The 24,259-nt window shown below is 40.0% G+C and overlaps 1 protein-coding gene across 19 annotated transcripts in view; it reads right to left on the reverse strand.

Moving 5' to 3' along the window:
* The window catches only part of LOC122861363 (R3H domain-containing protein 2), a 66,117-nt gene extending 42,261 nt beyond the window's left edge, over positions 1–23,856 (reverse strand). For 14 of the 19 annotated variants that reach the window (XM_044165721.1, XM_044165741.1, XM_044165662.1 and 11 more), the window contains exons 1-2: positions 23,576–23,856; positions 23,156–23,208 (exon numbers count right to left, since the gene is read on the reverse strand). The gene's annotated coding sequence lies outside the window, so the exon portion shown is untranslated. Of the gene's footprint in view, positions 1–17,456; positions 17,598–23,155; positions 23,209–23,575 lie in introns of those variants that run through there. The other 5 variants (XM_044165760.1, XM_044165702.1, XM_044165771.1 and 2 more) reach the window with 3 other exon arrangements.
* Between the last annotated feature and the right edge of the window lie 403 nt (positions 23,857–24,259).

The following is a 24,259-nucleotide window of genomic DNA, read 5'->3' on the forward strand; positions in this document are numbered from 1 at the left end:
AGAATACTCGATTACTAAAATAATCAATAGCTGCAGCCCTATATAAAGGACTAGAACAGGATGGGAGTCATCATCTGACCAGTTTTGGGTGAACATACAATATAAAAACACACACACACACACACACACACACACATATAGATACTTCAACCAATCATAAAACACGTTTAGATTTGGATATCATATCCTTATAATGACTAGTAATCTCATTTGCCCTCACTTCCATCCTGTAATTTACGTCATTAAACCCATTTTCATAGAAAGCATGGAAAATCACGACACAGAACCGCAAACAGCTTTGGGGTGAATTCTGGCTAAGAAGCAGTAACTCTGATGTCTTAGGTATTACAACCATATGCATATACAGACAGACCACACAGATGAATAATAATTCATCTGTCCTACAAGCCTATATCCTCTGTCATCACAGGGTCAACAACAGCATAAGTTCTGTGTGCTTGTTGAAGGAAAGATGAAAGGCATCAGAAGCGTGATTGCCAGATTGTATGCATGCAGCATGAATGAGTGCCATTCATGCATGTCCCTGCCTGCATCGTTGTGCTGTACTGCGCTGTGCTGCAGGATAGATGAGATGAGTGAAAAAACAAGGCAGGGATTCCCAGTGTGGGGAAGACCCAGGCAATGCAACAACAAAGTCGTCATCAGCAGCACCACATCACTGACCAGGACACCCACATGCCCCAAACCCACTCTGCTTATACAAGCCTGCATAAGCAGGCTAGAGCAGCTTAGAATACAGCCACACTATCTACTGTAGGCAGATACAATTGCATGAAACAGTCTCTTTGAAATAACCTCCTCCTTTTGCTCGCTCACACACACACACACACACACACACACACACACACACACACACAGTGTTTTCTTGCACAAAAAGAATGAATGGTTTTGGATGAGAAAGCAAAGATAATCATTCATCTCAAGTGTCAGTCTCATGGCTGAGCAGACCATCTCGGAGTAATAGCAGGGAGGGGCTGCAAGACAAATTGTGAATCAGACCCAGAAATTAGTTGCTTATGAATAAACCAGCTTTACCTATCCTCTCCTCCTCCATCAATTCCTCTCTTATGTTCCTTCAGCTCTCTCTTCAACACTCCTCCCTGCTTCCCTCAACACACACGCACACGCACACACACAGGCCCACTGGGTTGCCAAGGAGATGGTAACGTCATTCTCAACTGCTGCCATTTGTATTGAGCGAGTACCAGTGAGAAGGGTAGGGAGAAGAATCATATTAAAAATAAATACGTGGCTAGCAGTGTGCACAGACTGAGAGGGATGGACAGACAGAAGCAGAGAGAACACGGCAGGATGAAAAGAAAAAGTGAGAGACCAGGATATGCTTTTGCTGGTGTTCCAATTTCTTCTACGTTTAGGCTGTCTTAGATTGTGATACAAACAATGTCACCCAGGTCATGGAATATCAAGTAGTAGAAAGTCAAATTAGTCCCGCTGAACTGATAAAGCCTCTGAGATGAGTAGTGAAGCCTCTTCATAAACTAATGGCAACATATATTCATTCAATATTCATGCCCTTTAACTAGGACTGCACAATCAATTGAAATATTATCGAAATAGCAATATGGCTATATAACTGCAATATCCAAATCACAGAAGCTGCAATTTTTTGATAAAGGTAAAATGTATGACAAAACAGCATTATCATGAAGTAGTGTAGTGCTACAGAGATGCCCTGGCCTACAAATCTTGTTCTCCAAATGTAAGAAAACTTGTTTGTTTGGTTCAGACCCCAGCAAATGTCACATTATCATGATTTTAATAGTTTTTTTTTCAGTGAAGATGCAAAAATGATCATTCCCACAGACTGTGAATCATATCACAATCGTTTTTACCATATCGTGCAGCCCTACCTTTAACACATTACATTAAAAACATCTAAACACTACACACTACATTATGATTATCTAAACACATAGGGGATGATACCCTGAATTCAACACAATACACTTACTACATGTTCACATTGAGCAATTCTGATCAGTATATTCTCTATCACCTGAATGGTCACTACAAACAAATTCATATGAATGATTACCCCAGAAAACCCCACAAATGTCTCTGCCTGTTGTGTCCCAGTTCAGTCAGTGTGTCAGTCGGCCTGATGTTGGCATCTCTGCCAAATGTCTGCATCATCACATGTGAGCTGATTCACACAGGGCCCTGGCCCATTCCGTCACAGCAAAAGAGGTTAAACCACATCATGCTGGCCTCATGAAACCACATTTACAGGCTGGTGTAATACAGCAGGATGGGGATGCTTTGATCAGGCATTTAAGAGCAAATACAGATAATCCATAACCACTTTTGTAGTAGCTGTGCAATGTGAATTTGCTCAACCTACCAGCCATGGTGGCAGGTAAATAAAAATAGTGTAACAGAGAGATTTGTGACATTCCACAACGCAGATTGAATCGTGAGTCTGCTTGTTTCACTCTGACAACGAGAAGACACAGAATGTGGTGTTTCATCACAGGGGTTCACATTTAAGGTGTGTTGATTGATTAACGACGTCAACTCATGCATTGAGTAACATGCAAAAAAAATCCACTTTAAAAAGTTGCCGGTAGATGCTGGTAGCCTTTGAGTGGCAGTCTGTAGCTAGCTAATGTTAACTAGTAAAGATGAAAAGGCAGCAATCCTTCCATTCATGATTCACTCTTCTGACAATTTGTGATGCATCTGCAAAGAAACATTACTTTCCCAGTCTGTTAAACTAACAATGCCGGCAGGAAATGAAAGCTTGCTTACCTGTAAGCTCCATTTTCATAGCCTAACCTATCAGATGAGCTTGACCTCTGCCCGCACTGCAACTTTTCCTCAGAATGGATGTTTCAAATGCGGCTTCATTTGCTCAGCACAAGTAAATGAAATCATTCAAAACACAAACTACTTATGTTCATTCGCCCGTACGTTACTGCTTAATGCCACACTAATTACAACTTAAGTTATGACATCTATGGTATCGCTTAATACTACTTAGCTAGATATTTGGCTGACTGCTGCGTAACGTTAATATTCTCAACATGATGGAACTATTCATGAAGTCAGTCTAACATTTGATCGTGTGGTCAGTTATAGCTGACTAATGTATGTAAACTTGCCACTGTAGGACAACAGCAGTTACATAACCTTCGAAATGAGCCACAACCTAACCGTGCGTCATAGGTGGACTCCGATACTTGAAATAAAATAGCCTATTGCTTGCATATTGTAGATCATGTTTTTATATAATACTGTAAAATATAATAGCGTATTTCAATAGACCAATATCCCCTATCAAATAATACTCCCACTACTGAATCATTTTATAATACACCACTACTGACTCCATGTATACTGTAAGAATATGGGGAGCATGTTGATATACTAGGTTTATATTATAAAATCTCTTTTTAAGATTTCAGGGAGACTGTGGGTCATGCAAGCACGCAGAACCGCTAAGCAGCTCAATAGGTAGCACATATTCACAGAACACCTTTTAAGAAAGTGGCTGGTAAAAAAATTGAGTGGCTGGTAGATTTTGGAATCCACCAGCCACAGTGGCAGGTGAACAAAATAGTTTTTTCCCCAACACTGCCCGGCATGCCACCCAGAATAATCACAGAGCTGGTTTAACAATCAAATTATATTACCAACAACCAATTTTACATTTCAGTCAGACACTTGCTTTTAGCTGTAAGACAAAAATACAGGTGCAGGTGTCACTATCAATTTATCTGTCCTTCAAACATTAACTTAGCCCCCACTTTTCTTTTATAATTGAAATATTAAATTCCATTTGCTTAGCTTTGGTTAAAAAAGATGAATCAACTGTTTACTGAGGACATTTATCAGTGTGAAATTAACTTTTGTTAAACTTGTATAAACACAGTGACAACTTCACACATTTAAAAAAAGATGGCTTCCTACAAAATGACAGGGGAAACTGTTTTACAACACCTCATGACTCCCACACAGGTGAGCACATAGATAGGCCATGCAGGCAGACATACACCACCCACAAAAAAATGACCATCACTAATCATCCATCATAACGCAGTGCAGGGCACTCTGACCCACTTCGCACACATTACCGGCCTTGCAGTCTCTTACATGGGCCTCCTGGTGACAGCCAACCAGGTCATACACTGCCCACTGTGTCAGGTTACCACACCAAAGACTGCCAGTGGAAGGGAGCCCTGAGTGAGCCAGTGGGTGAATGAGACAGAGAGAGCTATCTGTCTGGTCAACTCTGTGTGTATGTATGTGTGTTAAGGCACCCAGAATGTATATCACCACTTCAGACAGTAGAGTAGCAGGACTAAATATTTCGTGCAGGTATGAGCTCACTGTCAAATTTAGCTGCTCCAGGTCAAGCTGGGTCAGGGTCTCAGCAATAGTTAGCAGTGGGACAAGCCAAAGAATTGAGAGGAATTCTACTGCATGATAGCTGGTACGAGAGGAAGAGCTTGTCTATATCAAGTCTTTTAACTGATTAACTGATGAACTCATCAGATAACTAATGTCTGGTTAACTAACAGACATCATGCACATGGAGCCAAAACCCACAGTTTGATACCAGCTGTTGCTAAAGAGTGCCAATATATTAATTCGACAAGTTGTGATTTTAAAAAACAGTGTACATTTGGCTACGAGTTAACCTACGCTGCTGAGCTGAAACAAGTTAATCAACTAGTGGATCCAAACAAAAGTAAATGACAACAATCTTAACAATTGATTCATAGTTTTAAGTTATTTCTCAAATAAAAATTCAAAAGATATGTAGGTTCCAGCTTCTTCAGAAGGAGGATTTGCAGCTTTTCTCTAACTCTTCAATATAAAGTGAATACAACATCAGCCATTAGAAAATGACACATGGACTCAGGGAACTTATAATGGGCTTCTGTTCTTATTTTGTAACATTTTAGATTAATCAATAAACTGATTAATCATCATTGAGATTATATCATAATCTCAATGGACGTAATAAAATTAATCAGTGGTTTATCAGTTTTAACAGGCACAAAGTAAGGTAAAACCTTCTTGGGGAAAAACAGAAAAAAAAAAAAAAAAAAAGCCTAAATCAAAATTAAACAGGACTTTCCAAATAATAATTTCTCAAATTCACAACATGTTTTTATCTAATGAAATATTCTGCTTCAATCCATATTTGTTGCAGTTAAGCCTTAACGAGGCGATCAAGCAGCAGTCTAACAGCACCATAACTGAAGAGTTATATTCATTAAAGAAAGCTGATTGAGTAAAAAAAAAAAAAAAGACTAACATTTAATCTGATGAATCACTTCAAGTTGAGGATTTTCAATTTTTTTTAGGGTGATGACATCATAAAATATGATAAATATTCAAAGCTTCATTCAAAATCTCAATAGAAGCTTCAAATGTAAAAAAATTACATTTGGTACAGCACTAAGTAGGCTAATTAGACACAGCATTGTAGGCTAGACAATGTCATACAGCTGTTACGTTTTTGTGTTTGTTTTTTTTACACAAATACCATCCGTATACCCCAGTGAAATGTCAGGAAGGTATGACAGTCAGATACCGCCCAAGCCAAATGTACAGTACAGAGACAGTACAGACTGACAGATGAATCTACAGTGGCAATCGGTTCTGTCCTACCAGAGTGCAAGTGAACAGAGAATGAGCACTGTGTATTCGTACAATTTTGTGTGGGTAATGATTGAGAGCTGCAACTATTATCATTTATTTATTTCATTCATTACATTATTTCAAATTTCATAATGGAGAAGCATGCGTAGCAGACATGCCTCTCCATTTTCTCTGCAGAGGCTGAATGAAAGATGAAGGTGAATGGAAGCGCCGAACGCTGCAAACAGGAGTGAGCAAGCACGTACAAACCCACAGACGGCAGTGGGAGAGAGACACAGAGGCAGTCGACCCAATTCAGCTCCTCTGTATTCAGCCGCGCATCAACGCCCATTTGACGTCAGAGAGAACCCATTTCACATAAGGCAGCAAGGTTATGTCTTCAGAGTGGAGGCTGATGTGTGTGTAGTAATGGCAGAGTTTGTGCAAGCTTAGTGCCTGCACATATTATATATCGGCTGCACTCGCGGTGTATGTGCATACCTGTGTTTGTCTGTGTCAGGGAGGATTCCCCTTTGCGTCGGTTACGCAATCCCACATGGGGGGGGCTGGCAGAGCACTAGGAACTATAGAGGAATGGTCCAGGCACATTCGCACCACAAGTCTGTACTTAGAGTAAAAATATAGATACATGAATCACTGGCCAACATACACACACACACACACACAGACTCATTTCCTGTCATAAACTATGCAAAACCAATAAGGTGGACCGTATGGCTGAGAAACTTAGCTGACGATAGCAACAAATATATGGAGACAAAAAAAACATCCTAACAAGACATAGAACACTAATGAGGGGCGCATGAACAATCAAATGCTATGGAAGACAGGGTTTCTCTTTTTCCATCTACGTCTCTCTTTGTCCTTCTCCCTGCCACCCTCTCTCGTTTCTCTCAGTGCTATGAGGATACCCCTTCCTGTCTTCCACCCCCTCCACATCAAACCCTCCCATCAATATCTCTCTCTCCATCCACCCACTACTAGTGTTAGCTCTCTGTCTCCCTCTCTCTTTTTCTTCCTCTTTTAATGTGTCTTCTTAAATTGTCAGGCCTGCTGCTGACGCCATCCTCCTCCACTCAACCAGCCCACGTAGTCCTGTGGGACGAGCTATGACTCATTCTCTCCCTCGTTCCTTTCCCCCCCCCTCCCTAGTTACCTACCTACCTACCTTTCTGCAGCTCTCTCTAAGTCTCCCTCTCCCTCTCACTAGTTAAAACCTATGTATAGTTCTCTGCTGCATGTGGGGGAACATACAAAAGGTGTATTAAGAGGGAAAAAAATGAGACTGAAGGATAAAAACACAAGGAGAAAGTGGGTGATGGAGAGAAACAAATGCTGACAGTGAATGACAATCTCTCTTCTGCATAATGAACAAATGCCAGTGGATAGAGAGGGGATCCTGCTCTTGCATGCATTACTGATAAAGGCAAGAGTTCTGGTGACATACATAAGAATTATGAAATAATCACATTAATTATTGCAGAAAATAATGAATCAAGAAAAATTGTGAAATAATTAAAATTAGAAAAAACAACTCACTATTAATCATTTCAATATTATTTTACTATTTTACTACTATAAAACTTTTAATGTTTCATGGTCATCAGATCCAGAGATACTTTTTCCATTAACATGTTGAAATGGCATCTTTACTTTGATATGATGCATTTCCTGTTACAACAGGATGTTGGGGCAGGACATACTAGTGCATTCTCAACTGTAAACCCATAGGATATCAGGGACAAAAGGGGCAGTAATATTTTAACAAATATAAGTAAGGTATTAACTGGTTGAAGATTTTAATCACACCTAGGTAAAAAATGCAAGATCATTGTAATAAATCATTGTCTCTTATGCACAAAATCAGTTTAATAAACTAGGATACACAGTGAAAGAGCCAATTTTAAAGGCGTTGAGGAGATCGATCTTCTCATATCAGATCAGTATTTTCCTCTTGTGATGCGACTGGAGGATAAAAAGTCCTCTTACAATAATAATCTGACCAACATCATTCATGTATTTCTAATGTTCTTTCATGCCAACTGCATGAATGAATAAATGAATATCCGGCAAAGCGCCTTATATACAGCATGTGAGCATGCATGTCTGAAAAAAGCTTAAGCTGCATCAATAAATGACAAGACAGCATTACACCACGTGAGAAACTGTGCACAGACAAGTGGAGGCAGAAACAAATCCAACGTGTGAACAACCACAGCAAAAAAACCCGCTTCAGTGGAACAAGTGAAGAGAAAAAATAAAGAAAAATGAGTCACAATCAAGAAAACCCCGTCGGTGATGTTGAAGACAAGGAAATAAATTTGTATGATGCCAGAGCTGAAATAAACACTTTTAGCAAATTAAAGGTTACATTCTGTTGTGTGCAACTCTTTTCGGATGGAAAGAAAATTATGATAATCAAGAAATATCTTTCTGTAGCTGAAGCACTGCACAACATGGTGAAATTTACACAACCACCTGAAACGTCACCATGAAATATAGAGGTTATCAAGGCCATAAAAATCAACACCTTTAGCAATGTTTAATCTATGCATCTAAATAACAAGGAAATCCCTGCTCCTTAATGCAGCTCTATTTTGGTCTCATCAATAGCTAGTGTAATGTCCAATACTAGGAGCATGCTAGCCCGAGAAGGCATCTTCTCATCAGTGAGTCTATCAAGGGGGAGCCTTTAGGGAGCATGTTAATAACACCAGAGCACATTCCACAGTTTCACCTTGCAAAATGAATATTGGCATAGTAGTTTTAATAGCACGTGACCCTTAACATACATATCTTCAATTGAATTTAAACAAAGGTTTATAATTCACCTATAGACGATGAAAGAAAATCACCCAATACAATTCACCACATAAATAAAATTACTCTTTACTACTGTGGTTATGTTCCAAAATGTCAGGGGAAAGTCTGCGACATACATATGAATTTCTTATCTGTGTCTATGAATAAAAAATATAAGATATTAATTAATATTAATCATGATCAAATTTTACACAAGACTGAACTGCTGAGATGGGGAAAAAAATAATGCCCTGTAAACAAGTACATTTCAAGTATCAATCAAATGTCTACCCTACTAAAGGTGCTAGACAGACATAACATTTTAACTTAAAACATAGCTGATACTGAACCATCAGCTACTAATAAAACAAGTCTGCCTATCCAAAAGGTGAGCATCTCTCAGTCTTTAAACCGTCGGCCAGTCAGAAACATGATTCAAAATAATGACATTTCTTAGCTGTCCAATAAAGACATAAATGACTGAATGTGGGATTGTGGGGTTATCTTGTCTTCTCAAGTACAGTGAGGAGATTTGTGACAGATTGTGCCTGCTGATGTAAAATGAATAACTGTACCAAAATGAAATTGGGTGGCACCTCCTGCACTCATTATAAAATGTGTGAAATGTGAAAGGAGGGGGGCTATGGAGAGAGTGTAAGAGAGATAAGAGGGGGAAAAAAAGAGAAGAGTGAAAGATGGAGGCACAAGGGGTGGCTAGTGAGACAGGAAGGGAAGAAAAACTTCTCAATGATGAAACAATCTGTGCTGTAAAGCGATTGGACCAGACTTCCACCAATGGGAGGACCAGCTCCATGGCAACAGGCTCTGTCACCAAGAGAAAAGCAGCCATATCCCTCAACACCCCCATATTTTTCTCTGCCTTTCTCGCTCACGAACCCCCTCCTTTCCCCAATTACAAGGCCCAGTGTATTTATCACTGGGTAAACACAAATAAAACAGCACACAGACACACACACACACACACACACACACACACACACACAGCAGCCTCATGGGTTACTTATAGCCTGGACAACACAGCTCGATCGCACAGACACAACAAACACACATGCAACCAAACAAGGCTTGCAGATGGACACAGAGAATACAAACTTAAATGGGGCTTACATATTGATCAGAATGTAAGTCATTCGCACATATAGTTATTTAAATGTGCATATTGGTGATGACTCCCCTCACACACAGCCTAACTGCAGACAGTTCTGTTGCACTTCGTCCTGATGAGAGCACTAACGATCAGGTCTGGTGGAGCTAAACCAAGCTAAACTTGAACTAAACAGACACACAGACACAAGAACATACCTCCAGAATAAGGAATTAGGCCTCAGCAGACAGAAAGAAACTACCCTACCCTTCCCATTATATATATATATTATGCGCAAGGTGAAGTCAGCGTGCATCAATGAGTACTGACCCAGCTTTACTCGAATCAACTAGCTTTACAGGCTAAAGCTAGCTGACATGGGGCGGTAAACCACAGGACACCATACTTAACGCTTGAGGTTAACCCTAAAACTTTACTGGAAGCATGCATAATACACAATATACAATAATAATGGACTGCTGCCTAACCACTGAAGATGCTTCGCCAGCAGCGCATGCCGAGAGGTGAAGTCTCCCAGAAGCAGTGATACATCCTCAAGTATGCTACAACCTTATTTTGTAGGCCGCAGTATGACAGACAAATACTGTTGGGCTGAGTAGAATAAAAATGAGTTTAACTTTTTAACATGTGAGTATGAATACTTTAGTAAACATTGTTAACATAATGACAATATTCATTTTATCCAAATTGCCTACTAGTTTGCACTTTTTGGTATTTCATTTGAGTGTTGTATGCCATGATGAAAAAAAAAAATATATATATATATTCATTCATATTTATATTAAGTGCCAACGTCCCACCAGGGGACTGATATGGAGTCTACAAGATGAAAGAAATAGACAAACTGTAGAAACCTTGATTGATTTGAATCTGATCCTTATACAGGTAATAGCATATCTGTCTGCTGTGTATGTTCAAGTGTTTGCACTTGTGCATGTCACTTGTGGGTGCGCTTCAAAACTCGACTGGCACAGTACCAGTAAGAGCTAGCTGGGAGTGGTTTCCACTTTCAATTCGGCACACCAAATGCCACATGCTGTTTTTGCAGACTTGAATCAATGGCATGTATTTTACATGCCGTGTGTATGAACAGCATCAGACGAACAACACATATTTCAATGATTCCAAATAAAATTGGTTCTGTGCATTCAGAGCAGAGCATAAGTAGCCAGCTCAGTCAGTGGGCTTTCCTGGAATGCCTCACCCAGTCAGGTAGGTAGGGACTCCAGCCCTGAGGGAGGGACCACCAATGACTGCTGGAGCATAAATCAAGCTTGAGCTATCTCTCTCTCTCTCTCTCTCTCATATTTAATCACCCCGTTAGGCAGCTTCCTCCAGGTCACACATTTGTAAAGCCAATTGGCCCCAGGTATGGTACAGACAATACAACTCTTACTATTTGCTACCAGCTGTTACTGTCTCTCTCTCTGGCTGTCTCTCACCCAATTTCTATTATTTTCTGTCCTATCCTGTTTGAGAGCAGAGTGAAGAAGTAGCAGTTTCCACTCCCCCTCAAAGCATTTCGTAATCACTCCACTCCCAGTCTCCTGTTTGCTCTCCAATCACACAAAGACAAATCCCACTCCTTTACACTCCATTGCTAATTTGGTGAGTCTTCTCTTTCTGTTGCACAATACAACACAAAGAAAATTTTTAAGGCATCACAAATGATGAAGTCAGCAAAAACTGTTTCAATCTGACCAGAAACGTTGCCATTATCCTAAGTTGTATGATATCATGAATAAACAGTGAAAGGAGCAAAAAGAGTCTGGAGGAAGGTAAGTGAAGCAACTGGATTTTCTGGCAAGTGTGAAAACACTGCGTCTGATCCGTTACACACTGCACACAAATTGTTAGAGCAAACTTCAATACCCACAGTGAGGGAGCACATCACTCTGATTGCAAAAACAGAGGTACATTTCCCACAAATAAAGTGAAACAAAACTCACTTTGGCACTTATCTGAATGCAGATGCTTGTGGGACGGATCAGTATCTAGGAGCAAAAAAGAAATCCAATGTGCCAAGCCGCTTCGCGTTCCAGGCAAGATCATGTCACTGCTCCCACACCCTGTTCCTATCTAGTTGCTTGTGTCTTAATCCCTCCTCCACAGTCTTGTAGCACTCATGTAAGGACCAAAAACTTTTGCATTTTGTGGTCAAAATCATCCTTAATCCAAGAAAGGCACTAACAAATGTTTCCTTGAATAGTTTTGGAAGCATTCAACTAATTAGTCTTGTTTAGTTTTGGGTATGTTTATTATTAGGCTACGCTAAATTGTGTGTGGATAATGCTTTTTATTTTGGCTACATTTATACGATGCTGGACAAGCTTTACATGCATGTTAATACCATTTACTGGAATTTTGAATACTTTTTAACATGTTTTGAATGTGTTTTCTGTGTCCTTCAATGTTATATCTGTATGTTGTGCCAAAACTATCAAAGCTGACCAAACTTATCAAGTTGAGAGGAAGTTTTTAACTTAAATGTTAATTAGTACAAGTGGTTATTAATTAATAGTAAAGTACTTCAAGTACTTTAAGTAAGACTTAATTTAAGTCGTTTGTTAAAGCAAAACCAAGAATTTCTTTGAAGAATGGAACAATTAGGTCTTTTCCTCTACAGGAAGTTAATGACCTGTAAAGGTACTCAGAAGGCTGCTTTCTTAAACAATCAACTTTATTAATTAATATTTAAGTTAACTATTCTTTAACATGTTAAATAATTGAACATATACATTGTCAACCAATTCGAGAAATGAACACTGAGAAATTAGATTAATTAATAAATAATAATTTAGATACAAGTCATTAAAAAGGGGACAGCAGGACAAACACTGACAACATCTGCAAAAAACGAATAGAGAATATGAGGAAAGCGTCAGAATACTGTAAACCCATTAGAATTCCTGGTCTGATCGAAAGAGATCAATTCACAAAGTTCTGAAACTTCAAACTCATAAGCATGCTGTTGTAGCAGGAATGTATATTTCAAAGCTGTTAACGAAATGATTAGCCACACTAGGACACTGTTGTGAATTGCCCACTCTTCAATACTGTAGACAGTATATCAATACAGGCTCAATCAATTCCCATGACTGATGCACATGCTGTGACATAGTCAAGTGTGATGGATGACCTATTGGCGGCAACTAAAAGAAAAAAAGAAAAAGAAATTACATGTCGACAGCACTTGAGGAACAGACTGATGGTAGCATCTACATCTTTAGAGGGCTAGATCAGTTAAATGAAAATTTCAACTACCAACACTCTTTGCCATCCCCTCTGACATGATCCAATTATTTTTTCAAAGTACAGTTTCTCTGTTGATGTTGAAATAAATTCCATCAAAACTAGCAATCACTCTTTTTACTCACTAGCTTATCTCTGTCAGAGTCTGAGGTTTACACTGATAACGCTCAGCCAATAAATGGCAAGTTCAAATTTATTTTTATTTTTTTTAGATCTAATATCAAAATTAACTGACTTTTTGTTCAATACTAATGCCAAGCTACTGCCCATTTAAAATGATGTGTAGCTCCCATTAGAATAAAAGATTACACTATGGATCCCTGAGCAGAAATTATACATAGAAATGAAATATAAATAGAAAATAGTTTGAGCAGCGTTAGGTTTTACATTTCTTGATATCGTATTAAATAATCACATTGTTTAAAATGAAAATTTACAGATGTTTACCATATGAGAAGACGATCAACTGTAAAACAAAAAGTGCTTTAAAATTTATCTAAAGCACCAAAGCTTTCATATGCACAATACTTCGACTAAAAAGTGGCCAATTAACTGGTAAAAACTGGTAGCATGTTAAGTACCCTCCTCCATATCTCGGCTCAATACACCTGCTATTAGCAGTGTCTTGCAAGACCGCTGGCTAAAAAACAACGTTGTATTGTAAAAAGTTGCATCTGGCTCAACTTCTGCCACAAAGCAAAGCAATGTCATCCTTTAGCCAGTTTCTATAGTGTTGGACAATGAAATATATTCCAGACAGATTTATAAACCGCTGTACAGTGTTTCGGCAACCGATTAGGCTTCAAACCGATTGATGTTTCACTCAAACTGGACTTCCTGGATCGTATGTCATCTTTTCACTGGTGCCTGTAGCAACAGACTCACACAAACGCAGCCCATTGCGTTATTTTTTAACACAGTGCTATTTTCAGTCTGAACACCCCCAAAGAGACTGAGTGGAACTTCTATCTATATGATGATAGCTCTTAGCTATATCTTGAGTAAATGTTAAATAATGCACTGGCCAACAGCTGGATGTGTCCAGATTGTGACCAATGTCCTCTATGATCTGCACAAACACATCCATTTGCCACAGCCACACTTAATGACAGCTGGCTGGCTGGGCTGCCATGCTGAAACAGTGATGGAGAATCAAGTGCTGCCAGCCAGCCTAACCCGGAAGTCAGGCATCCAGCCAGTTAAACAGCCAGGCTGTCTCTGTTGGGCCAGCAGAAAGTGTGGTCTCTTACAATGTGGCTTGTGCACTCCAGAATAGCCAGCAAGAAGGCAACATGCCAGTCATTCAGACATCCATCCAGCCAACCAACACTCAGCTCAGTCTACCACCAAGCATCCCCCTTCAACTGCTCTTCAGTGTTTCTCCTTCGTTCCCAGGCACCTAGCCAGATGAATATAGTCCCTTCAAATACTATAGGCCCACAAGGGTCAGGGTCTGCAAATGAAACACACAGCCCAAACAAGATCTTTCTATCACACAGTAGCTAAGATCTTTTGTACCCATCAACTTAGAGGGCATTAAAAGCAGAAACAGCAGCAACCATAACAGTAAGTCAGCACAGACAGATAAAACATGGCCTCTGTGCCTTTTGCATTACCATTACACCAGGCATCGGGCAACTGCAATGTTCCAACCATGACGACACTGTGCTAAAATAGAAAAATAGGGGGATGATGACAGGCTTGCTGTTGGCTGTAGGAGTTGTGGACACAAAATGATATGCATACTGTGTAGACCGTTTGATAGACGTGTAAGCTCAACTAAGTAGGGCTAAGACTATATTTGAATACAGCTGTGCAGATCCCTATCTAGTCGCCAACCTCCTACTTGACATGCTTAGAACAAAATTTCAACAGCCTACAACACACTCGCACAAGTCCTCATATAATAAAGGAGTCTTTCCTATGATCTTTCCTATGACTATGATCATTCAGCTTCAGCAAATGAAAATTAAGAAAGTCTTGACTCTTTGTATTTGAAATTTGTTGCCATTGTTAAATTCATTGGATTCTTTGTTCTCTACTCACTCATTTCATGTGTGAGAGAGTGAGAGTGTATGGCACTGGCAACACTGCAGCCCCAGCACAGATTAGGAGGTAGTGTTAATTAGAGAAACTGCACACGGCAGCGAGTCGCTAGATCACCTAGCTGACCTGACAACAGTGTCTGGTAAGCGTCTCGCTGCGCTATGCCATCTGTTTACCTGTAAAAGCCAACCACTCCCAATACCTCAGCTTGCTTAAGTATAGCAATTTATCTTTCCCCACCTTCTTCACGTTTTTCTTGCCTCTCTTGTTTTGGTTAAGTATAGCATGTTCTCCATCCTCCTCTCCACTCTCAACTGCTGAAAAGGCGATCTACTGGCTTTAGAGGCCTCTTACTGACACCTTTTGCTTTCTCTCAGTTGCTCCCTCTATCATAGACATGGATCCCTGTTAGCTACTATTAGCTTGCTACCTATATGTAACATCTATTTATATTGCTAGTCTTCCAATTGTGAGGAAAGTAAACTGATAGGATTGCATTAACAAAATAAAGGCACTGGGATATGCAGACACATTCAAAACATACACAAAAATGCATTAACACCATAAAAACTTGACAGTGGAAGCTGGGGAAGCAAAAAGTTCAAACAAAGAGAAATATGGAGGGAAGAGCCTATGAGAAGGGACAAGGGCATGGGCCCTCTCTGAAATAGAGTATGGAGGTTTTCAAGCATTTCTTCTTCTGTGTTTGTTAATCTAAACAAAAAAGTGTGAGGACATTTAAAAAAAAAAAAGAAGCTCCAGATGAGAAAGTGTGAACCTTCTGACCATTACAACAACAGATACTCCAGGGGTTGCTATTGCTCCAAAGTCACAAACAAACAACAAAAGTAATGGCCATACGCACAGACAAGGATCCACGCACACTATTTCTTAAAGCAAGGGGATGGGCTACATTATGTCAGCCAGGGCTAAACAGCTAGCTTTAGCCACTTCAGCTATCCATGTATTTTCTTGCTCAAGAAAGGGGCTAACATGATGGGCAGACATCAGAAAGAAAATAGCATTAGCTCGGGCAACCTGACACCAAATGTGCAGCTTTTATCAAAACTTTTTTTACCTGTCTTTTGCATTTCTAATTGACAAGAGGGTAGAATTGTGGAATCATGTAATTTTATGAGCCAGCATCAAGCTAGTTAAATTAGGGTGCATCGCTTTGGACACTGATACATCTTGATTTATTATAATGTTGAAAGACATGCACGCACGTACAGAGGCAGTCATTATATAAACAGTCCACATCCAGCACAAGACAGATCTGGGTAGAGTGAACAAAAAAAGAATAAAAGGAAGAGGCAATGAGGAGGATTGAGAGTCTGTTTTTGCAAGGCTATAACCATCAGAACAGGAAAAGAGAGGGAAAAGCCAGGTCTTCTAAACCTGAAAACAGTGCTGAGGCCATGAGAACGGCTTGCTATTTATAGCGACAGATTTTTTATTCAAGAGGGCTGCTGTTGTGCTTTCTCTCACGCTTGTGCTGCCTCTCTCTCACCTCCCCTCTATTCTTTCCCTATTCCCGCACATTGTGTTCCACGAATAAAAGGAGGAAATATGCAGGTGTAAAGGTATGTCTTCAGAGATCTAATTTCCGATGCATTCACAGTCATAATCATAACCCATTTCTGCACCTTCATGCCAAGAGGATCACTGAAGATAAACTTCAGGATCTCTTAATACAGGACTTCCCACATGTAGCCTTATGTAAGCCCATAGGTTGTCCTTTTCCCCTGCACCCCTCCCTCCCTCCTCAGTATGACAGTGTTGCAGAGTGACGCCTACTTCTCAGTGACTCTCCACCCCCACCAAGCCACCTCCACCCTCCTCCCTTCCACACAGGGACACAGTGGAAGGGAATTCCTCATTACCTAAGCATTTGCCTCACTTAACACGTTTTATGTGTGTCTGTACAAACATACACGAACATAACCTGACCACTAGGCGCACACACACAAACACCATTGAAGTCACCACAAATTAGACAGCATCTTTCAGCCTGCAATGTGTAAAAGCCATCTAGGTAAAACCAATCAGGGTTCTCCTTCCAGCTTAAGCACACTGATAAAATGAGTGACACTTATATAAAAACTGTATGCATAGTATATGAAACTATCTACCAGCAAGACCCATCATACGATTTTTGCTGTTTTACTAAGGCATAATTAAATAAATTTACAAAGAGCAACAATGTAAAGAGCCAAGAGGCAATTATAGCAGTGGCATTAGCTGCATGTTAAACCAAATCTAAAGAGTTGTAAAAGGACACGAACAACCAACGTCTCACCTACACCCCTACAAATTATTAACACCCACTAACAAAGACACACAGACACATATACACACACAGCACATGCTTACTGTATTTAGAGTTCAGCTCTGTGGTTCTCCGGCCAAGTGGGATCAGGTGTCTCACAGATAAAAGCACATTATCGCAGGAGAAGCAGCAGCAGCAGAAGCAGCTTGGAAAGACAACGCTGACATTATTTTTATCTTGCAAAGTAGTACAGATGAATGAATTCCATTTCCTGAAGCATGTAAATAGCCGGGTTTCAGGGGTGTTTACCTCGGTCGCTCTCCAGCTCATTCTACTTTCTTCATCTTCACACTTGCTCTGTTCCCTTCCTGTCTGTAGGTACCAACAGCTCTGTTTTGTTAATGGGTTTCAGAAAAATGGACAGAAAACTCTGACTGCCCCCTCTCTTTTTCTGAATGAAGCACAAGCACTACAGGGAAACAGAAAGCCTTGCTTGCTGGCTGGCTCCCTCTCTCCCTACTGCTCTTATGCTATCATGCGCACAGTTTTCACCGCTCCCTTCTCCTCCAACCCTCCCTCTCTCTCTCTCTTACATATCTTGTTTGCGCTCTGCTTCTGTCATAATTGAAATGACAGCCAACTCAGGGCTTGCAAAAAGCCCAGCTGTTTAAAGGGCTGCTCGGATCAGCCAGTATGTCATTTGATACAATAGGAGGATGCTTATATGAGAAGTTACAGTAAATAGATTTATTCTTTCACAACTACTATTTAAGGTTTGGTACTTTTTTTGCAAAAAAAGGACATAAGCCTACATCTGCAAGCAGGCAGAGGACACAGTCCAGGGACACTCTCACCATTCATCACTCTCCATTTCATGGGAATATATGAAGTCGTTATCTGTAGCCTGTGTCTGGATGAGCTTAAAGTACTGACAGCTGCTGGTAAAACAGAGCACTGCTGCTTCGGTCAAAAATAAATAATAAAAACAGGGGGGTTTGAAGGAAAGATAGAGGAGGAAAATAATGAAACCACCTCATTAGCTAGGAAAACCCTTAATCCCACAAGATGACATATTTGCATCTTCTCCCTGCAGCCCCCTCACTGCAAATGGCAGCTGAAAGACGCAGTGGAAAAGAGGCAGTCAAAAGTTCAGCATCAAAGGAAACGTCAGCAGGGAACTCTGAGTAAGTTAGCATAAGTCCAGGGATGTCAGTCTTATAGATTCTTGAATTGACAGCACATAACTAGGCTTTATCGGGGACTTAGTGGCAAAATTCAATCAGAATAATGTGTGGCCAAGTTAGGGGGAGTTCCAGCTTTGAATTACATTCAAGTAGCAGTAACCAAGCGAGTTTTAGATAGTTCAATCAGTAGTTGTGAATATTTTGACTGTAACTATAACCAGGATGACTTATGTGTCAACACTCCACAGTATAATGATGAAGAAAATCTTTGGTGTGCAAGGTAACCAGACCAACGGTTATACTTAGTGATGAACTGGTGTAAGTCTATGTGCTAAGTCCAAAACACACGGGAAGATTACAACCTGCATCAAAATTGCTGGGCCTGTTACTTTCTAGGTGTTCCTCAGCACAGGTGGAAATGCGGCAACCAAACACAGCACTGTCCCTGTCCCATTTTCCAGCACTGACGCTGGTCGATGCTTCAGAAATGCATTATTTTTCCACACTCAAGGCCACTGTACATCACTTTTTCTTTTGTCAGGTGATAGCATATCCTCTGTGGTCTTGTAGCAGTCACAGTGGACAAGGAGAAACCTACTGCTGATGTATAAAAGTTTCCAGACATACACATATGTGACCCAGTCCCACTATTAGAATTAAAAAGACATTTCCTGGCAAATCTTAGAACCTGAGAAATTAAGGGAAGTGGAATACAAAAGACAGGAAGCAATCATATTTCCGTTTGTATTTTTTCTATTATTGCAGTTTTACACAAGAAATGTTCTTAAAATAGCACTATACTATGTGAAATATGTCCTAGTAATACAGTTACAAGTACAGTAATAGCTGCCATGCAGTTGCCATACCAGTGCTTTACCCCTTCAGAAGCATTTATATTGAAATTTTAAGAAAAGCGAATATACCGTGATATATGTACCAGTGCCACCAATGTAAAAAGTTAGTCTGAAGCCCTGATTAAAGAGCCACCGTGAGCTGACTAGATTGTGAGATACACTCAACAGGTGCTTGCTGCAGTTTAGGCGAACATCAAAACTCACAAGGTAAGTGACACCTTTTACAGTTTTTGCCGTATGGAAAACCACTTGTGCTGTGAACCTTTTAATCACACCTTAGTCCGCTATACATGTGTTGAAATGTGCATAACCAGTGAGGTAGAAGGTAGCACAGTAGGTCTAAACTTTAGCTTAGCAATTTGGGAATTTTAGGAATTACCAAGGTGCCCGGAAAGGCACGTTTCTAAGCAGTGTCCCTGTTCTTACAATTTAGGAAGTGGTTCTCGACATCCAACCCTAGTTGTGGGACATATCAGGTCTGTTATTGCTGGATTTTTTTTAGATTTCCCCTTCCCATGACTTATTAATTCCTCACTTTTACCTTATCATATTCATTGTTTTAAATCCATGTATGTGACAGCACATCTGTGGTATGACTGCCTATAAGTCTGTTTAAAAAAAGTAAAGACTTGTGCACCAGAAAATACTTTCAGCTCTTGCACTGAAGTCCCACTAAAATCTTGTTTACTCAAAACATTGTTTTCGGGTACTGGGGCCTAGATAGTTGAGCACATCAATCTTCCAATCTTTATTTCCAATGGCACTACAATGCTCTAAAGCACTACAACTTAAGGCAGAAAACAGGCCTACATCCCTGTAAAATGACCTTGGGTGTTGTGAGCTTGTCCACATTGTTAGTCTGCCATTTAAATTGTATGGAGCAAATCTTAGATTTGATTCTGGACGATAACCAAGGCAATGTTCAGCTTTGGGGATAGAGTTGTTCATGTTTACATGTCTGTTTTGAATATAAAGTATATTTCACTACTGAAATACAATTGTAAACATTTAGCATAGGGGAAGCATTGTGTCTCAGTGGTTAGCATGGTCACCTCACAGAAAGAGGGTCTTTGGTTCAAATCCACAGTCAAAGATTTGTGGATACTGCACAACATAAGCAGGTAAAGAAAACGGATGGATGGGTGGAAGTTTAGCACACAACTGGCCTTGTATCCTTATTTAGCCAAGTTAAGACGAGTAACCGACTAATGACTCTGCAATCCTAGCATGGCCCTGGAAAAAAGTTTGTCTCAGGTTGACCACATGACTGGGATAAAGGGGATGGCATGCACTAATGCCTCAAACCAAGTCCAGCAGCTTCTTCTGCATTTGGGCAGCCAGGTAGCCTCTTTCACGGGACAGTAAGAGAAGACAGCGAAGGGCTTAGAAACAGCAAGAAGAAAGGGGAGGAGGTGAGCAGGGATCAGTAGCCAAAGATACCACAGATAAATCGCTTGTGAACACAATCGCCTAACAAGGTGCTACAATCTCTAAATGAGCATATAAGTCAGATAAAACTATTAGGAAACACTAGGAAAATGGTTATTATTTGCACTGCAAACTTACAAACCAGGCCGGGCTTTATTAAATACAACTGTGTTTGGACATAACCAGTTTCCTTTGGACTTATGATTTAGAATGAGTTGAATGAGGCCTATTTTGGCCCAAATATTTGAATAAATAAAGCTACACTTGTATTAAGTCAATGGATACTCATTTTAAAAGTATTTTTTTCCAAGCAGATTTACTGACAAAAAAAGACACTTTCTCAACCCCTGCTTGGATCCTATGATCCAATGGTAAATTTCAACATGTGATGAATTTTCTGTTATCTTTCCCTTTGAACTATCATGCGAAAACCCTCCAGCTTTGCAGCAATTACAGTGAAGTCAGTCAGGCAGCTATACCCAATCTGAGGCCAGACTTATGGCCATGCAACCAGTCGCCTCCCTTCTGCTCTGATCAATAATTTACTTCAAAGCAAGCAATGAAGGAAAGATATGGAAACAAGAGGATTGGGAAACCGTGAGAGAGGGCGACATCAAGAGAAAAGAAGCTCAGAAAACAAAGAACAGGAAAAGAAGAGGGAACAAATAAAGATGGAGATACAGAGAAACAGAAGCAGGAGTGGTTAAGAGAAGAGAGAGATAGGAGGAGCAGCAACAGCACCAGGCTTGGTGCTCTGGCAGAGATATAAATAGCTCTTCAAATCTCTCTAGAAAAAGCTACTCTTCTGCTTATGCTGCTGCAAACAGAGATTCAGAGTCAGAAGAAGATGTGGATACCTAGCTGACAAATAAATACAGAGATCATGTCTCATTGGATAATAGATGCCTATTTCAATTACATCAGCCCGTAAAGTACAGTATTAAAACCATTTTTACATCGACAATCTTGGCTTGTATAAATATTTGATCGTAGGAAGTGAATACAGTAAAAGCAAGTAGGTTATCTCCAACACATAAAATCACGTTATACTGGTGTATGAATAAAGAATTGTTTATAGTCACACATCTTGCAAACCAAACAAATGCATAAGCACATAAATCTTTCTCAATTCTTACACTTGTCTAATTGTAATAAATTAACCTATCAATTTATTGATGCTTCAGAATTTGATAAATATTGCAACAAAAATATTTGCAAGTTGCAGTGTTTAAGGGGTGAAACACGCTGACAGGGAGGCAGGACACTCCATTTTTCTTATTACTGGCCTTAGCAACAGCAGACTTTTGATTCAATGACTCACCTGCATCAGACATTACTATGGACAAACCTTTTCTCAACACTGCTGCCCTTACACCAGCAACTAGATTCAGTATTATTTAGGAAAGGTATGTACCCAATGTAAAAATGCAGAGAAAAGAGCTGTAATGGGGTCACATCGGGTACAAAAAGAATTACTGAGTATACCAATGCTTTTAAACCAGCAATACTGAAATAGCTCAGGAAGGGTAGTTCCTTAACCTGTTCTTAATCTCACTCAGAACAGTCTACAAAAGAACAGACAAATTGTAATATTTACAAGACAATCTCAACATCAGATGTGACTATATTGGCAGTCCTTGCCAATTCTCGTCATCACATGACTGGCCAAAGCCAACTGATATGAATATTTATGTTTTCAAACACACATGCTGTTTTCCCAGAGCAGATGTTTGAATCACAGCTCGGACAGTCTGTGCTGTGATCCCACCTAGTTTGACACAACAGTCTTGCTATCTATTTTCAGCTTGAGTGTCAAAATGTAGAGCTAAAGCCAAGACACAGAGACCGATGACCATTTGTCAAGTATTTCTCGCCAAACCCTGTTTCATCTCAATACATCAAAAGAAAATAATTATGCCTCACTGAGCCAAGGCCTAAGATGATAGATATTACTATTGGAGGGTGGAAAAGAAAACTTAGGAACGCATTAAACACAACATAAACTTCAATGCCACAGTGCAAGAAACACAGCCCAGCAGTGTAGTCTAATTGTTTTTGGACTGATTTTTAAATCAGCTCACTTCGATTCAGCCTCATAACCCACTAACATTCAATCATTAATACAAACTATGGGTATGTAACTTCCGGTTAATATGTTATTACACCACCTTGTTTGCTGTCGTTTCTGACCATCAGTGGACACACACACTGCATTAATAAAAACTTGTTGTCACCAGGTAAGGTTGGCTTTAAGCATGATTGCAATGAACAGTTACAAACAATTTCCAATCACTTCATTCAAATTCAACCAAAGAATGAATCACTTCATTCCCAGTCACTGAAGTCACGCATTCATTCATCGGGTTTCAGTAACGTCTCTCAACTAAGATTAGAAGGATAAAATGTTAACATGGCCATCTCGTGTCAGGCATGGAGAACGCGTATTTTAAAGATGGTGCTAAACGTTGCGTTTCATATCTGACTAAAGATCATGGATCATCGATTTTAAGTTCTCTCAAGTCATCTTAAAGGTTCAGCTCACCGTTTTGCTGGCCGTATGTCGCCAGTCCGTGTGGAGAATCCTTCAAGTAGTGTCTGTGGAGAACAGATGGCAGTATGGTTCGAACCGTGGCTGTGCAGTTGACTGAAAATATTAGCTTGCCCACACGCTAACAATAGCTAGCTCACGGTATTAGCTTGCTTCCTCCGGAGAGTATAATTAGCCACCTACAGCACCTAGCCACCTAGCTAATGTTAGCCCGCTAGCTAGCCTTTTCTTTTCAGTGTAACGTTACGTTAGCAACCCAACGTTCACAAAACCTAAAGTTTATATTACAACTGGTTAGCCAACAAAGTAGCATATGTTTTCAGTAAGGCGAGCTTTGTTATAGACATGCACCAGCACTGTCAGGTCTCAAAATAGAAGGTGCTAGCTGGTTAGCGAGCTTTCCGAATGACTTACCAATGCTAATATAATGGTGCTGCTAGCTTGAGTTGGTTCACTGCGACCCCGACTGTCAAAATAGCGCCGCGTGAGGAGAGCGGCATGAACGTTAACGATAGTTAGCAAGCGCTGAGGAGGAAGGCAGTCAAATCTATTACAGGAGTACAGCTAAATAACAACAAAACGCCAAAGAATAAAAGGACACAAATTAAAGAAAAAAGAAACAAAACGCTATTCCCCCTTCTCGGCTCCGGCTTGTGTGTGTGTGAGTGTCAGCGTCACGTTTTTTTTTTCTCTCACCGACAGTTTACGTCAGCGGCGTTCTTCACAGGCGCAGGAAGACGTTCAGGATACAGTAAACTTGTTTATGCATCATCAAACGTTACTGGCCACAAAATGTACAACTTTTGTCTATGAATATATGTCATTAAGGTGCCATTCCTGTCTCCGGTTTTGACAATATTCATCTTTGGTTGGAAAGCAATGAAGGTTTATTGGCATTATGACCTGTTAAACCACTGCAGTATTTTATGAAGGCACATTTTCCTACAGAATATCTCCCACATACCTGGTGTAATCCATCTAATACATGTAGAATATCAAAATATACATACTTTATATTAACATTACCAGTCTAACATTGAATGATTATGAGTTTTAATCTTATTTTTCAACCTTCCTTAGGAAATAATGCATGTTCAT

Source organism: Siniperca chuatsi, linkage group LG2, assembly GCF_020085105.1.
Source record: "Siniperca chuatsi isolate FFG_IHB_CAS linkage group LG2, ASM2008510v1, whole genome shotgun sequence".
Taxonomy (NCBI): Eukaryota; Metazoa; Chordata; class Actinopteri; order Centrarchiformes; family Sinipercidae; genus Siniperca; species Siniperca chuatsi.